Genomic DNA, 18,531 nt, shown 5'->3' with positions numbered 1-18,531 from the left:
AGCTCAAAAGACTCAAATTATATGTGACGCTAACAAAAACTAATGTACTACCACCTGATGTATAACATGTACAATGTAACTTTTTTTTTGTTAGAAAACCAACATGTAAAAAGGTTTTGATACATGTCTATCTAAAGTGTAGTGCAAAATCGGCAGACGTTCAATATGTGCACGATTAGTTGCGATAATGGTTGAATTTGATTACTTCATATTTAACAAACTATACATGAACAGCAGTCGTTTTAGGAGTCTAAAACAATCATTAGAGCCAAAAACTATGAAAGGCTCTACGATACAAGTTTTTCTATGGATACCCTTCAGAGTCTAATGGACAAACTTACATGTAGGACTTTAAATAAAATGCTTTTATATGTTTGGACTTTTATGGCCGGTATCGCCGCTAGGGAGTTTTCTGACTTCCAGATAAAGGGCACACACTCACAAATTATGAATGCGCCATAACCTGTAAAACGTACGCAAAAAAAGTTTGTAATCGATGAATCGTTTGATGGTGACGTAAATTTCCAAAAATACTCAAAGATATTTATAGAAATTCAATCAATAAATCCTAATAAAAAATGCATTCTGGCCGCTAGTCACTGGCGTTATGGCAGTCATTCCATATACTAACAGGAAACACCTCTATAAATATAATAACCCAAATTGGTATCTCAAACGGGCCTCTTTTATACCAATATGTATCCACCGTTAATAACGTTAACAAAAATTCTTTGTAACTGAGAAGATCATGTGTGTCTCTCGTGTGTCTTGGTACGATTTATTAATTTCTAGTGTATTTTGATCAACTGAGTGCGATCGTGCTGGCAAAAACATTTAAAAAAAAAGACTGCTTCTGGATAATTTCGTCTTGAATGCGTATATGTATCTTGCACCTGTGTATGAATTAAATATTGCTTACTTCTACACTGGAAATCGATCGATTGTAGATCTTAAAATGTTGTTCAGTCTACTAAAGTTAAAATAACGTTCCATAAAATTCGTTGCAAAAGACTTGAGGAAGGTAGTCCAGTAAACATGGAGGATTTAAATAAACAAGCAGTACTGGCTTAGAAATTAAATACGAAATCGCCTACGGTTCTCGAAGTGACTGCCATATATTTTTCATGGGAACTATTCGCCTTTTCATTAGCTACTCCACGTTAATTTCCTTCATTATTTACCCTAAGTATTTAATCATTCAATGGAATAAATATTATGAAGCCTGAATGGTCCTTCCATCTCAGTTCTGAATTGTTGTGTTCTCGTAGTCGTAGTGGTCGGGGTCGTAACCGTATCATTAGTGAGACAAGGCTTAGCTAATTTCTGGCGGCTACCATCAACCCGCCTAAGTGCAATGACACCCTATGTGCTCGCCGCGAGGATTATTGGTTTACATTATCCTAATATTCCTATATAACTTAGTGGGGGAAGGGACGAAACGAGCTAAGGTGTGTGTGATCCAGCGAAAAACATCAGCACATCGAACATACAACAATTACTGTAAGAATGCTATTTGCTCACAATGATTTACATCGATGTTTGTCCCTGTGCTGTATCGTATTAGTACTAAGCGTATCGTTACTGCATAGTCTGTGTTATATGTCTCTATGTAGTTTTATTGTTTTAACATAAACTTTCCTCCGCTAATAAGATCCTTTTTTTTTCAGTATAAAAACCGAACCTAGTATTGTGCACCAGTTTTTCAACAGTAATAACAGCATTATTGTTATGCATCGTTTTTTTTTTCTTTTATAAAAACGCAGTAGAAACCCGCCATAGACTTTTATTTTCTTAGCACTTTTACTCGAGTTACGAAAATAGTGCATTTCAACGAAGACGATTTACATGAAGCTGCGAATGTCTAATAAGAACTGAAAATATTTAACTGAGGCAATCATCCAAAGGGTATGTTGAACTGATACAAGTGGTCCATAGACCTCCGCAATCCACCAATGAGGTAAAAAGCTTCGTTTAGGACCAGAATTACAATATACTTTCAGGAAAGGATGCGCTTCTCGGTTTGTAACAATGTGCTAAGACTTTGTTTTTTTCTTAACCACCGGATAGCATGTCTATACGTCTTGGGGCAAATACCACCAACCATTTTTTTGCGTTTTTTTACGACTTAGCTAAACTTGAACAAGAAATCTGCCGTTTAGCTACATTCTGGCACCCCCTTGAGAATGCTATTGCAAGCTTAGCGTTATAGCTCTATGAATATTCTAAGTGCCTGACCATAACTTTATAATCGTGTACAGAAAAAAATATCCCTAGTTAACCAACACGCTTCAAGTATTATTATGTGGCTATATGCCCTTTTTACTTGTCGTTTTTTGAGCCATAATAATAGCACGGTCGACTGATGCTTAACAACAGACATGCTTTCATATATAGGCATAAATGTATATATACGAAGGTCTGTTAAAGCGCAAAACAATGTTGCCAGTTTACCTCAACGCTACCACTCGTAGACATATCGAAACTAAATAGTACAAACGGCCCAAGTTCATCCAACATAATATGCCCACATCTAATTTACAGTATAGAAACGCTGGTTGGTCTTATTATAATAAGTTATATAATAATAAATAATAAGGTCGCGTGTTACTTCTCTCTAATCGATCTCAACGTATTTGCCTTTCGTTGCTTCTTTGACATTATCGGACAACCTCTCTACTGTTCTCGGATTTATTTTCATTCAGTTATCACAGTTTTCACCGCCTCCAAGGCTGTACGTATCCGAGTGCATCGGTTACTCCTGTCTCATGGCCGATCTCGTTGTCTGGCCAGCAGACAGACGAGCGCCACCTGGTGTGCAAAATTGAAATAACTATATATCTGTATATGCCGGCACAAATCATAAGGAAATTGAGTGTTGATGCTCAATCGAGCCAGGGCGTAGCGTGTTGTTACTCTGACACGAGAGAATGATGCCGATTCATTGAGATGGTCTCCTTCGTATTTATGATGTATACGATGGGGTATGTATAACATAAATCATTTCTTGCTTGCTATTGGGTTAATAAGTAAGTGAGCTTGCAATTGTCAAAGGGCATCGATGGAAAGTCGGCTTTTGTCTTGTTGAAGTGATATGTTGTCCATGGTCCTTGGCCAGGTGCGGACTGAAACAGCTTTTCCAGATGTAGATAGGTTCAATCAGGTTAGACAGAGATCGAAAGACGACGTACGCTGAAAAAAAGAAAATATTATATACGAGGCAGCCGAACGTGTATTGTGAGGAAAAACAATAGCAAAAATTCAGGTGTTCTGTATAATTAGCTATTAAATAGATGTAGAAATTCGATTTGTGACGGTCGCGAACTTGTTTAAAACAAGCTGGATACACCTTCTATCGAAAAGTTAATATTGTCCCAATCTGCGATTTTCGTTATAGCGTTATATTTCGTGGAACAATGCGTCAGTAACTGGGTGTAACTGTTTATTCATTACTTGTAATGACTGCGTTTTACCGTTCGCAGCAGTTGGTCAAGCGGTAGGCGTTACTAAATAAATCGAAAGTGGTATCTCTTTAGTGGGGATTAACATGCCAATATGTGTTCATAATACTATTAGCGTAAAGCCTGGTTTAATGCTAATTCCCAAATAACCATTGAAGTAGACCGATAACGGCATCAGACATCTAATTTGAAATAAATCGAAGATTTTTCCAGTTTCTAATAGGGTACGAGTAATATCTAGGGTTTTCTTTATATACTAAAACACCTTAGCTTCATCTACACCTAATTCAGGATAGCATTTAGACTCTAGACGGAGACGTGATGAACCGTTCAGGGTTGTAGTAGACCCATAAACTTCGGCAGACAAAGACTGAGGACTTCATCATTGAGTTTCACCACCCATAACGATCTATGCATCTGCGCGGGCGTTGATGATATCATATAATGCTTGTATTTTTTTTTACCATATGTAAGTATTTTTACTTTTACCATATGTAAGTATTCATATATGAGACCGATTGTATTTGGTTGCGCAAGCTGTTTACGTGTGAAATGGACGTAGCCGAGATGGCGTCACCCTTACGGTGCCACATCATGTCCCAAGCTACATCTTTTGTGAGCTAGATATAAAAAAGACGTAAACAAAGTGTGCATTGCCTTACTTTACGTTTTTGTTCGGTAACAGTACTGCCGAATAGCATTGCTCCTCCCTCTCTGGAAGGCTGTCACGCTATAAGGTATTAGCGAAAATAACGGCATAGCTTTTTTATGAGCAGTTATGGTATGAAATGGCTCGTTAAAACGCTTTTTCCACTAGCTGAATTCTCCTAGCTTTTACAAGAGCTAAAATGTGTCATTAATTTCATTATTATGATATCTCGCAGTATGAATCTACACGTCACAGATCGACCCCCTTCTAGGTCTCTGTTGTCGGGTAGTCGTTGTACAATTATCCTGCTTACAAAAGACTGTAAAATTTACCTCTAGTGACGATCTAAAAGCATCTTTTCTTCTGTGTAAGCTACAATATCACAGACGAACTTTCCTGTATACTTAAGGATAAAAAGCTAAATCACTACTGAAATCACCGTCAGAAGAACGCTATGGACTATTCTAGATACATATAGTTATGACTATGTTTATTTGCATACAGATTTCTACCTAGACTCCAACCGCTATTACAGATATCAATTATACAAGACACATTTGTACATACATGTCTCGTTCCTTCTTCGCTTTTTGATGAAAGAATCAATTTTTAAACGCTTCAAACGACTTCTGTAAGTGCTGAATCTGGACCCATTGGCTAGATACTGTTAAGAGGAATGAAAAATATTAGAAACTTAAGTCAATTTCTTTAATATAATTTTCAAATCTTTAACATACTGCACTGATACTCAACCGTTTAAGAGTGCTCCGAGCTGGAGCGTACAAATTTCAGGTTACCATTGAAAGCGTAGCCGCCCTTGAGGGTCCACTGTGATCGGTGATATTATGCATGACAATGTCGAAGTTGTTTTCACTCAGGCAGCTTTTTTGACGGAGCTTGAACGCTTGCTGGCGAATCAGTTGCGAGCAAAAGCGCGTAGAAGTTGCACGTACTGATATCGCACCAAAGATCCTCAAAGCTAGCCGCCTACCAAGAATTACTACATAACATCAGTTCCTGACCACGGTAAAGGTCATGCCCACGACGAAAAACACTGTAAATGCATCCAGACCGGATTTATGTTTTTGTCACCGTTTTGAGGCCCTTTAGACGGTTTGATTGAGCTGTTGAGATTGTTGCTGTATCACCAATACTATGACAATAGCAACACCTAGCAACACGACGACAATAACCAAACCACTCCAGGACGTTACTTACTATGACGTACGTTTTGCCTTCGACGTTTTTGAGATCGCTGAAAATACCAGATATCATCATCTTGTTCCCGTTCAAACGACCTCACTGTTTCAACCTGCAACCTAAATAATAACTACCCAACAACGAAATACAGACCATCCATACCAGCGCCGACCATTTTTTTTATTTTGGAGATCACCCTGAATCTGTGAAGGTTTCCACACGGCTTGACAACATTCGATGGTTAGGTTAACGATAATAAATGTGCTTGTTACAAGAAATACCATCATAAATAGCGAGAGGAAAAGGCAAAGTAAAAACACCCTGATGTATGGTTAGGCACGCATATTGATCAGTTCTACGCGGTTGTTGTAGAAGAGCGTTGTGCAGAAGTCGGAGACGGCCGGCGAAAACAAGCAGAAGTACAACGACGTTTCTTGAAGTGTTAGGGTAGGATTAATCAAGTCTGCCATGAAACGGTAATTAGGTTTAACGGCCTGAAAAGCAATAACTTTGTAAAGGCGATTCTTTTCGGATGCGTCGACTTCGTATTCGTTTGCACTTCAGATCGATTTCGGTTTAATTTGAGAAGGCCACGCCGCGGCTAGAAAGGCGACCCCTCATTTTTGAAATGTCATTAAAGCCCTGTATTAATAGCACAGTGTTATTTGTCGCCAATTTACGGGATGGCTGAAGAAGTAAGTTTTCTAAAACACAACTTAGAAGCTATTGAGTTGTAAATATTGCACAAAATTTTAGCGTTCTGTTACGGCGTGGTACGAGGCGCGAGCGAAAGACGATTGTTCAGAGTGACTCCGCTTGGAGACATTTGGTGTCGTTAATTCAATACATTGAATCCTATCGAAACATCCAATAAACGTAGGGTATAGCATAGTTTTTACTAAAATTTTCCATTAATACATTGAAGGTATTAGTTCTGCTGTGTCAATAGACGCATCGATTTATTGTATCATAGCAATATTTCATAAAATTACGCTTATTTTTTAATTTTATTGAAAATTAATAGATTATCGCTCATAGACTAATATGATTATAATAATTATCGCATCGATATTTTACTACATACAACGCGGTAAAATATTTCTGCAGTATCATAATGCAAAGCATCCTTGGTTTAATATGCCTATTACTAATTAAATAATAATTTATGAATAAAAAAAATAAAATAATCTAAAAGCCGAATTCCTTAGAGAAGAAGCTGTTAGAAGTATATTTAATCAGTCTTCTATTTTTGCGTTCATAGTTCACACAAATGTAGTTGGATATTTCTACAAGGTGCTAAAATAGCCTCCTTGAATTTCGTTACCGATATCAGGTGTTTTTAAAGAAAGAGACTTATGGTCGAAATTTATCGAAAAAAAGAGCTTTTCATATTCACACAATGTAGCAAAAATCATCACTGAGCAACTCAGCGTGAAGCTTAACCACCCATACTAATGAAATAGGTTTACTTCAGGTAATCGTTTACGTAATCTAGACCCGGCACATTTGAGGCTGGATCATATGAAGAGGTGCGATATAAACCAATTTCTCCCATACCAACCATAGTTAACAACGAGTAGACATCTTTTTATTTGCACGCATTAGTTTTTTTTCTCGTTGGGTCCCTGCTGAATTTCATCCTGGGTCAAAACGTCCAGTTGTATTGATCACGTTCGTGTACTGCTACATTTGGCTAAAAAAGGTTAAACAGTGAATACGACCTGAATTGAATAGGTATCCACTTTCGACTATCGCGGGCCCTACCTTGTTCGCCTTTCCATTTCATCGAATAACACGATTGAAAGCTTTACTGGACAGTGATCCCAACAAAACCGGTTCACAGAACTCAATCGGCAACGAAAAGCGCCACACGACACTTCCATTGTTGTTTTTGGAGGCTTATGAAAGGAAAAAAGTTTGCTCTTGTCCAGGGCAGATTGTTTGCCCTCACCATATAGGAAAGGCCTGGCGTGCAAGTAGCCATGGGGTCCTTTGAATCTGAAATGAAATGGCATTACAGTCAACGCAGCGTCGAGTAGGCTGAACAAGTGCTGTGTCACTAAAGGATTTTGAATCAGCGAAACTGTTTGCGCGGTACCGGACTATAAGTACCCGCCTAGCCGATCGGCTTCTTCCCCCATTACACTATGTACATGATCTGACTACATTGTTACGTTATGTTTCAGCTTGTGTAATTATTGATTATATCTGTCGAGTTCCCTTGGTATTTTCGACACCTTCAGTTGGCCTTCGTTCGGACTAGATGTAATTATTTTTTGATTGTTCGTCGATAGATAGCATTTTCATCGAGTTGTTCTCTAACGGTTAAGGCTGTTCTGCTCCTTTTGAATTTGTTCAGGCTTTGGATATTATGCGGAAAACATGCTCTGACCCTGTTATAATTTGTTATAAAAAAAAAAAAAAAAAAAAAAAAACGTGAATACCAAACGCAGCGTCGTCAAACGCACTGATTTCTATAACAGATGTACCTGCTCGAATTTGATTCTTCTCCAGATAGAAATTTATCATTACACACAGCAAAGAATGTTATTAATCAAATGGATTAGATCTCCGTGGGTGAGCGCTTCCCAAACCCGGGAGAGCAAGTATCTTGCTTGTTTCACGCTATTAACTTCGTAGAAATTAGCAGTGTGTGTTTATTGTTACATGCGTTGTTGTTTTATACAGAAGGCTATATTAAGGTTCTACGCTCGGAAACGGATTCCTATATAGCTACCTAGACAAAAATGCATAAAACTCAGATGAGTGCTAGTTTATGCTCCTTCTTCAGAAAGTCCTCGCATTGATGAATGTATGAATAATATTTCGAGATACAAGATTTACGTGTCACTAAGTAGATGCGCTACTATCGCCTCGACCAAATATTTATCGAGATGATCATAGCCGTTTGAATTTAGCGCGCCAAACCGAAGCCCGCTGATTCAAGTTCCACAATGAGACACATGCCTCAGATACTTATGGGCTCGATCTTAGTGTTACACATAAAGCGTATCTTAGGAAACCAACGTATAGTACCCGTGTTATCAGGGCGATGCTTAAAGCTGTAACACGGATAGTATCATAAGCCGCTTGGCACAGGTCGATTGTTCAAATCTATAAAGTCCGCGCAAAAAAGTTTCTACGGAAGTCATCCTGACGAGGAAATCATTCCACAATGAGGAATCGGTGTGGGATCGCCACACTTAGAACACTTTCTTGATGTGGAAGGACGTGAAAAGTTGGATTGTAAGCTAGACCTGGCAGGGATGCAGGCGCAAATCAGACAGAGTGGATGAATCTCTATGCGAGTCGAAAGCCCTCAAATGACTTGAGACATCAGATCATCGTTATACGTTTAATGAGGAAAGGAAACACGTCTCATATAGAGGGAAAAAAATATTACGAACTTATTAACGATGCTAGTCCAGGAACACATATGGAGATTGCATGGCTACGTTACCCAGTGCACGCATCTTACGGCTCCCGCAATGAAATACAAAGAAACTTTGAAAGGCGAAAGCTGCGAGGCACTTCGGACCGAAACTGGGCCAGGGACAAAAAGACTCTTTTCGCGCGTGACTTAGTTTAACTGACACACGTTTGCATACATTGAATGATATCGTAGCATCCTGGAGTCATATTCGGATCAACAATAATGTCTAAATGTGATTCCCTGTGGACTGACAATATGCGCTAGTGAGCAAACCGAATAGATGTTTCGTGCGTACCGTTCATTGATCATTTTATCCTCTGAAAATTAATTATCATCTTTAACATTATGATCGACTTGATAATCAAGTCTGTGTAGCTGCAAAACTCTGGGACTCTCACTGTAGACCCATTTGCCTGGGTTGCCATTTCTGATTTGCATATGGTCGTTCTATTTTAGAATATTAGTCCACCACTGTAGTGTAATATTGTACACATAGTTGTACGTTTCGGTATTCTTCTGCTAGTAGGTCGCGGCCAACTTGCATAAATAACTGAATGATGCGATCTTGGCGTAGTTTTCGTGACCGTTCAAGATTTATGTGGAATGGTACGAAAATGCGAAATGTTGGAGCCCCATTATACAGTGTTGCTGTGCTCCTGTTTCTAACAACGATCGTTATACGTGCTTCCTTTGCGTAACAAGTTGTAGCCCCTATAACAAACGTGTTAATGGTAATAGCAAGGGAAACGTTTGTGTGAGAGGAATGTTACACGGATGTTTTCAACAATTCAACAAACGCGATGATAAACCCAGAATGAACCATACAGTCACTAAGATGGTTTTTTGAATCCTTCGAACAATTGTGATTTGGTATAGGCGCGATGGTGCTGCAAAGGAAAGTACTCCTAAAGTAAAGGGAAAAAAATAAAACCTTATTGTAATGGTGCTAGTTCTCGTTACCGATATATCCCCTATCGCGATGAGCATTTTATTTATTGAAATATTAGCTATTGTGCTCTTCGACAACTTGTGCGTTCTGCTCGCAAATACGAAAATCGCCAAACACGAACCCCAGTGTCTACTGCCCTTTTATTTGTAAATAGATCGCAGATGTCTGTGAATGCTTCATTGAAATACCAACACCCCCAATAATTACGGGTTAATGCAGATCATAGGGCCCAATTGTAAACGAACTATCATTGCTTCCCTATGGTGAGTACTATATCGCTCGACCGGTAATTGTATGTGTCGCGTGCTTGCGAAGTCAGTTTTTGGAATTCTATATCGAAACCTTGTCAGAAATTCTGTGTCGGACTACATGTCTGCAATCTTGAAATATCCGTTTATCACAAAGCTCTTCTACTTAGCTTTCAAGTGAGGGTCTTGTGAATATCAGATGTGAGCATGCGTATCTCCGGACCGCTCTGTAGTAAAAAATTCACAAGTATTCATTGATATATATATATATACATATATATATATATATATATATATATATATATATCAGCTAGCCATCAAAAGCGTGGAAACATATACAACAACAATTATAATGATGCACACAGAACGCTGTAAGACAAGATACATTTTGAGATCACAGAACAACACAGTTTTGGACTAAATATTCAATCGTTGAAACAGCTCCTTATTACACAGTTACGGCGCCCTGCATTTATGGAAAGACGTGCGGAAGCACCGCAGAGCATTGCATTTACTAGACCTTGCGCACATGCAATTTTTATTAGAGTGCCTGAAGTACAGTGAAACTCACGCAGGCCTATCCCGGCCGCGACGTGTCCGTCTAAAAGGCTCATACACTTCTTTAGATCAGCATGTCTTTTACTATCTATGTGTTGTGGGATTCGTAGTTAGGATCTGCGGACATGCGTTTTCCGTCATCGATACTCGTAGTAAAAGTTTCCAACTGCTTCCCTTCTCTAACACTAGCCAAAGTTGTCACACCTTGATTCTGCAAGTTTGAGAAACACAATGTAACTTGTCAATATTGTTTGAATTCTATATTATTGTTTTTACATTGTCGGGTGGCTTACACCGGCGACGGCTGCCCTTCTGAGCCAATGATTTAGGCAGCCATCCAGGCCACAGTTCTGGCATTGCGACATGATGAGATCAGAATGGAAACACTTTCAGAAAGTTTTGAGCCTCTTCCGCAACCCCACCTTATTCACCCAGCAGCAAATCTGATGCCCTGTTTAACCAAGTTTACGAGATATCTACCTTTTCTTCTACACAACAGAGAAGCAGTCTTTTCACCATCTCTAGACTATACTCATGTTAGTAGTTCTATAGCTTTTTCGTAGCGTTCTTGTTATTGTTCTCTCACAACCCTGTTTCAGTAACTTCACCGTATTGGTCAATTCATTTCATAAGTTCGCTGCATTATTCGGCAAGAACTTTAGTACTTGCGCTGTCCTGCTTTGCCTACCCACTTACTCACACTTAAATATCGGTCGTACTGGGAGCCAAACAACTTCTGATAGAACAGCTAACGGCCATAGCGGGCGTAAGATTCGGCACATGAAGGCCGCAAATGTTAGATCATTGCTGATTTAGACCATAATCTCGGGTCTGCCTATTGCATGTCCCTACTGACATCGATTAACGCTGCGCGTGACTTTTTATTCTATCTTTTTCCCATAGATATGGGCCCATTTCTATCTATATCGCAGAACATCCTTCAATTGAGAAGGCAGACAATCTTGCCCTTGCCTTCGGCTTATTGTCTGTCACTTCAAACCCCACTAGTCCCCATCTATTTTTCCCCAGAACGATGGCAACAGTTTAATGTCTCTACCTGCCTCCAAATTGTTAGTCCGGATGATTCCGTTAATGGAGTTATCGCGTGCCGCTTGAAGGTACTATGAATCGCCGGACCGGCGACGTAGAGACAAAATCCCCTGCATGAGTCGTTCGAAGCAAAATGATTATTTGGTTCGATGTTCATTAAAAAGTACTTGATTTTTTAAACTTAACCTTTGCCGCCAAATGAAGAGACTCTTAAACGATAACAGAACGAAGCATTTTGAAACTGGGTAAAATTCAACGACAACTGGAAAAAAGCTCGAATATCATCTCAAGGGTACTTTCAGGGTAGCGCGAAAAAAGATTATTATTGAATCCTTATTTCCTTTGGCAAATGATCAATAAGCATGAATATCATTGCGGAAAACAAGGACATACTCTGACTTCGTTTATTTCTCAGAAATAGCGATTTTCACCAAAATATAGTTGATTTTTTATACATGTGGTCATCTATGACAATACAGTACACTTTTTTACTGCCTAAAATTATTTCTTAAAGTACGTGTTGTACTCATGCACGCCAATTTTCATTTGTAAAAGAAACGCACACTTCGATATTTTCCTTTTCAACTTATCGAAGATAAATGTTTCCAATACTCCCGTAAAACATGCATTCAAGTTCCTAAAAAAAGGTCATAAAAGGTTCCTTTGCACAGAACCAACCACGTCTGCAATCGGTTTTGAACCTAGACCAGGTCTTGCACCCCTAGATTGGATAGATAAATATGTAGATAAATATGAAATATAAAAAATACACGTTTACGGAAACGTATCTGTTTGACACAATGCTTGCAACGTTCTCTACTGACACAAGAGAACCTTAAACACCTAACGCACGGTGACAGAAAATATAGGCCTGCCTTTCTTTGCTTTCCGGGAAGCAAATCTATTATACGTAAGAGATATCCTTCGTCCAGCTATAATTTATTGCGCATTTATAAAAGTGGGTATTTTTAATCGTCTGTTTTTCGGCGTCTACTATGGAATACTGTAGATTTATTATGTCTTTAGCTGTCCGCAGAGTGATGCCGGGAATGATACGGGAACAACTGGGCGAAAATCAAATCGATGAGAGGCCCATTTGGTTCTAGTCAGCTGAAAAGTATATTTTGTTTATCCGAACGGGGTCGATGCCAAGTGAACGCACAAAGTCATTTTGGACCAATTTCAAGTTTAGTTGCTTGTACTACATATCTGGCCAAATTTCTTTTAGAGTACACATCAGTATCAGGAAAACCAATTAAAGAAAACATAAAAATGATGAATACCTGTTAACTAATGCCTGCATGACGATACCGGCTGAATATTACAGATTTGTATGTGAATAATAAGGTAACCTGTAAATACTAGGAATAGGCACGAAAAGGTTGGGTAACTGATTTCAACTTGCGTTGGACGTTTTTTTCTTTGAGGCGACACTATTCCTAATATGTACTAAGTTAAAGTAACTAATTTAACCTACACTATTTGGCACTTCGCCAGACATCTAGCTGTCTCAAGTTGTATGCCCAGCAATACCGTTAACCGTTGCTTCAAACGGCTGGCTTCTGCCAGCGCGAGACGGAATCGAGATTAGATTACCACGTGTCTTCAAGTTTAGCAGGCAAACAGGTTACCTCTGAGCCAGGAGGAACACAATTTCCAAGATACTTCGCAAATGAAAACCAATAGGTAGAATTAGGGACTAGTGACAAAAGACTGAGTGATGGAATGACGCAAAAACGAGGTAAATTATGTATGTAACGTTGCATTACGGAAAGCTCGCACATCATACGCTAGATTTAAACCTCTGAGAGCGTTCTCAAGTAATGAACCTATGGCGTTTATTACTGTATGGCGAAATATGATTTCGGCTGGAAGTAAAGAGCATGCGTTTTATCTGATATTTTTCTTGCAATGAGGCCATTAGTTTCTTAAACGGGCTATATACAAATTAGTGAAAATATCGATGAGCACAGTTCTCAGCGACATAGACGCCATTACACCTCCGTTCGAAGGAAAACACGATATAAACGCGTAGCGATTGAGCTCTGTGGCATCGTTATTCAGGTACCGATAAAATACAAGAACCCCTCATTAGAAAAACTTAGAATAATTACAGTGTAATCCTACGATGAAACGATTCACATTTTCATAATCTTTATAATTTTTATATAATGGTTGGATTTAATTTAATCCGAATGTAAATTGTCCAGTAATATTGAAATCAACAGTGAACCCAATCTCTTCCCTATTATAAAAACACCGCTACTCAACGATATACTTGCTTCCATTCGAGAGTCCAAGAATATTATCATCCGAATCTTCATGTTCAGACTACAGTTTTAGCCAAGCATCCGTTAAGGACCCGTCATCAACTCATTTTCTGCGACTTAACTCAACGCCGTCCCAGAAGCGGCTTTACTTGGCTCCCACACAGTTGGCATCTAATGAAAACTCCATCAACCATGTACGAGCGTGGAATCTGAAATCAGCCTCGGTAGCTGCTTTCGTACCAGCAAAGAACGTACCACACTGACGCTGCAATTACTCCTAAGTCGCCTCGATCTGAGTTACGTGGAATGGCGCGAACGGCTAAAATCACCATTGTCGCCCGTCGTTTATAAATGCGGCAAAGTGAACACTACCTATGAGCGAGATAAGATACAAATTATAATCTATCGCGAAATGATTGCTCGGTTGTTTATTGGAGCGTACAACCTACATCAATCCTATTGAAACTTTAGTTGCATTTCGATTTGAGACAAATCCTTGCTTAGCGACGTAGAGGTAGGAATAGCACCTGTTTTTTCTTTTGATTACTCGTCCTCTCCTCTCACAGTGACAGGAGAGGTCACTCTCCTGAGAGTCCTAGCTGAATGAGACTGACGCTTCTCCCTTCCGCCAGTACTCGTCCGGCAAGGATAGACGAAACGCTTTTCTGATCGCTAAGTTATGTGGTCATGACTCGTGCTGCAAATTATGTGGGCATTGAAACAGAATCCGATGAGAAGAGTGCTTTTAGTGAATAAGCGTGCACTTCAATATATCCACGTGAGGCATCGGGGCTGTTTAGGTCGTCGCAGTTAATCTATAATAAAGGTAGAAGGGTTATTTGAGCTCGGCTGCATACTAGCCCCAAATAAATGTTTCAGACTTTGACGTTTCGTACTGCCTTAGCTGAGCATTGCTTTAGAAAGTCGGCGCAACAAAGTGCGTCTACGTCCAGTTCACAAGCATCGGACAAGTTGACACTGCATCTCTGGAAAGACTAGGTATTACCCCTGGAACCCAGAGACCGGATGAAATTATGTAAGTGAAATAAATGAGAGGCCCCAATCAATTGACAAATATGTTTGGAAATCATCAAACGACGTTTGAAACTCATGTTAAATAGGCTTGATTAAGAACATATCAAAAATAATATGAGCCTTAGAATCAATGGACAGTACGATGTTATACTATAACAAAGGTAAAAGAGCTGGGACTACGCTGCGTGAAAAGGCTGGCCTTGCCAAATCATTTGGTTAGGGTCAAACTAATGCGGCAAAATTTGTTAACGCCTTTTTCTATTAAATAATGCATATGAATTACTTGAAGGCAAGTTCCCTGATGAAGTTTGACTTGTGAAGCCATTTAATATGTGTTTTAACGACCAAAAAAACGGAAGATATTATATTTGAAATACGCTACCTTAAAATGCAAATGGCATTTTAACGAACGACGACGAAAACGTTACATTTTGTCACAACATTTTGCTTACCTCTTCAACAATATAATAATAATCACTAAGTACTACCGATAGCAACAAAATTTTTACAGCTGATTTTCGCCTTCTATGCAGCACGCCCCGCAACCCCTATTTAGCGTTATTTTTTAAACTAATGACAGGAACGGCCCAAAGGAACCAACCTGGTGAAACCAAGCAGAAGAAGTATATACATCCTCTTTTCTTTACTTAGATTTGCACCCTAAAATAAGGCGTGACACGGCCTAGACTGGGTCCTGGGCCATCTCTGTATCGCTTCGGTGTGTAAGCACACGCAGATTCCACAGTTTCTCAGAGTCTCAGTTTCCCTCTAAGCAACGCTTAACGGCAATACTGGTCAGCTGTCCCTTCTCCGAATAGAGAGGAATGCTCTTGTTATGATCATCGATCGGAATAGATTCGATGGTCTCAAATGTAACCCTTTTAAATAATGCTAGCCTATGATGCTATTTAATAAAGATTGTATTATGTTGGCTTTTTGTCAACTTTTCAGCTCATCTGATCACCTCAATTCATCATTCCCAATTGGAGATTTTGAGCCGTGAATAATATCGATACACCCTATACGAATCAAATAACCGGTACCTTAGGGCCGGTTGACGTAAACACTAACCTTATTATGGCTACCTGAGACAACGAAACTCACTTTGCAATCACCCAAACCGTCCTGGTAGAACGACACTCGAGGAGAATTTTCCGCTTATCGAATGGTCCATGCTTATCCATAACCATGGTCGCAAAAGACGCAGTCGCTTCTATCTGTTTTAGTTTACATGCTGCTTGTCTATTAGATGACGTGATAGTTCTTCATTTTGACGCTAAATGTCTACATTGTTGAGTTCCTCCAGTGTCACATATGGCACCGATGGGAACACAATTCCTCGTAACGAGCCCGCTGCCAGTCGTCGTCCTGACCATCAAACGCTTTCAAGTCCCGTGCAGTCCTTTTAGGGATGAACGCCTGTTAGAGAGATGTTCAACTTTATTTTCATATTTATTGTTCTGCCGAGCCTCTTTCCTTCAGTAGCTTTGACAACGCCGATAAAGCCCTTCGGGAAGATCGCGATAGTGTTATACTATATCAGGGCTGATGCAGGTAACATGGCGACTGTTTGCCACTTCAGCTTAACGGGCGTTTTGAAGGAAATCCCGACGACTAAGATATTTTATATTATTCGTAAGCGTATGTCTTCAAGTATTGTCGATAATTACAATTGTACCTGTTAATTTGTTCGCTATTGCAATCGTGCTGATAGAATGGAAACAAGGGCGATCGAGCCTTCAGCACTTCCCATTGCCCTGCGGAAGGGAGACAATAAGCCTGAGGCGACCTTGTCTATAGATGTTGACATTTTTCCCTGCTTGTGTAACTCTTATTATGACCAGAGAACAGTTTTCGAATGTGAATCTGTTCTTAGACATATATGGTGTAGAATGGATTTTACTTCCCTATATAGCTTTTCCCCGCAGATGATTTATCAGCGTTCGTTTAAGCTGGTGATTATTCGAAAGCGAGAAGGCTTAAGCGTGGCTCCAGGATGCACTTGAAAACTATCATTGTCTACATATAAAGGAGACTATAATATATATAAGGGAAAAATCCACTGTCTTGGTGTTCAGTGTGAACTCTGCGCTCTCCGAATCCACTAAACATATTATATATATATATATAAATTATAATGAAACGATAAAAAAACACTTTGTGCTACCTGGATTACTAATTCTATATTATACAGCTCAGATTCTGAAAATTGTACCGCATACATACAAGACAGGGCCAATGGCAGTGTTCGATTTTTCTAAAATCAGACACAGGGGAGCAACGCCAGAACTTCATATGTATATCTAAAGACAAGTAAGTGAGACGTCCAGTGGAGGTATCTTTGGATCAAGGCAAAACAACGTAAGTATGAGGATAATTGCTTAACTTTTTAGTAAGTTGATCGAATGTGATCTAGGCGTGCATCTATGAATAACGTGCTAACAGAACCTGTGAGACAGAATCGTAAGACCCGCAAACGTTAGTTTGACATGACATCATACCGAATCGTTTTGCCAACTCGTGCGGCCTTCCCCTCCTGCGGCCTTCCGCTCCTGCAGCAGACAAATCTCATGTCAAACGATACCGTTGGATTTCATTGTTCATCCTATAAGTGTTTGTATAAATTGTATCGTTCATCTGCTTTTTAGCAATACGCTATGAACTATTCGAAAGCACTTCATTTCCTCAGCGAAGCTAATGCCAATAGTGTTCCACCTGCACAAATGAAATTTAGATCGATTATACGTAGAAATGCCTAATGGATAACAGTATTTATCACTTTATCACTAACATCACTATAGTAAAATATCAATTAAATATGAACTCTGCTGGATATGCGGCCGGCTTGCTATCAGACACACTGTTTGTTGGCGAGTTATCATTGTACCGACACTCACGTAAGGTTAAGCGATACGTCAAATTGCCGGGATATTTACGCAAAAATTAAAAACTCCGCGTGTTTTTGTCAGCCGTTTTTTGTTATGATAAAACATCCTTATTTCTAGATTTCTCAAAGACTCGACCAACCTCAATTGCTCTTGATTAATTATCACAAGCCTGTACAAAGTCATCTGATCATCTCCTTTCTCTAGACACAAGGTAGAAGTCTAATTCCGCACTCATGGGATGTTTTCAACCGACCCACCTACTCCGAGGGACCGAAACAAAAAGTCGACATTTTAATTTGGATATGCTACCTAACCAGAATAATAAGCATAGCACTCGTTTGTTGTACTTGACAACAATTTTCATTACTCAACATACATATATACTTAAACTATACGATAGAATTGTTCTTGTCCTCTTAATCTTTTGTCGAAAAAACGTTGACTTAGACTAGTTACCCGTGTCGTAATAAAGCAGTTGAAGATCACCCAGTTGTTGCGAGGCACCAAATTAAGTTAGTCCTATGCAAAATCGGGAAAATAGGCTTTCAAGTCAGGGCTGCTTTAGATAATCTTTCGTCTTTTGCCAACACTTATTGTAGAGCAGTGGACCCATTCGCATTTTGCTGGCTTTAAAGTGACGGTATAATTGATAGTAATCTTATTAATGGAAGAGGTTCCGGCCGTTATGAGAAAAGAGGAGAAATAAAAATTGAACTTGCAATTGGACCGGTATCGAAGCCCATCAAACGCTTTCAAGTCCCGTGCAGTCCTTTTAGGGACGAAGATAAGTTTA

General features: G+C 39.4%; 1 long non-coding RNA gene across 3 annotated transcripts; it reads right to left on the bottom strand.

Moving 5' to 3' along the window:
• Positions 1-1,596: 1,596 nt before the first annotated feature.
• LOC111244507 (uncharacterized) lies at positions 1,597-7,381 on the bottom strand. 3 transcript variants are annotated; one of them, XR_002670903.2, is made up of 3 exons: positions 4,905-7,220; positions 4,675-4,771; positions 1,597-3,189 (listed from the first exon to the last, which is right to left on the bottom strand). It is a non-coding gene; the product is annotated as an uncharacterized LOC111244507 (long non-coding RNA). The 3 variants fall into 3 exon arrangements; XR_015321514.1 differs by having other exon boundaries at positions 4,675-5,801; positions 7,072-7,215; XR_015321513.1 differs by having other exon boundaries at positions 4,675-7,381.
• Between the last annotated feature and the right edge of the window lie 11,150 nt (positions 7,382-18,531).

This window comes from Varroa destructor, unplaced genomic scaffold (genome assembly GCF_002443255.2).
Source record: "Varroa destructor unplaced genomic scaffold, Vdes_3.0 BEIS01000002.1, whole genome shotgun sequence".
Lineage (NCBI taxonomy): Eukaryota > Metazoa > Arthropoda > Arachnida > Mesostigmata > Varroidae > Varroa > Varroa destructor.
The sequence above is the reverse complement of the archived record's forward strand: the minus strand, read 5'-3'. Positions and strand labels throughout refer to the sequence as shown.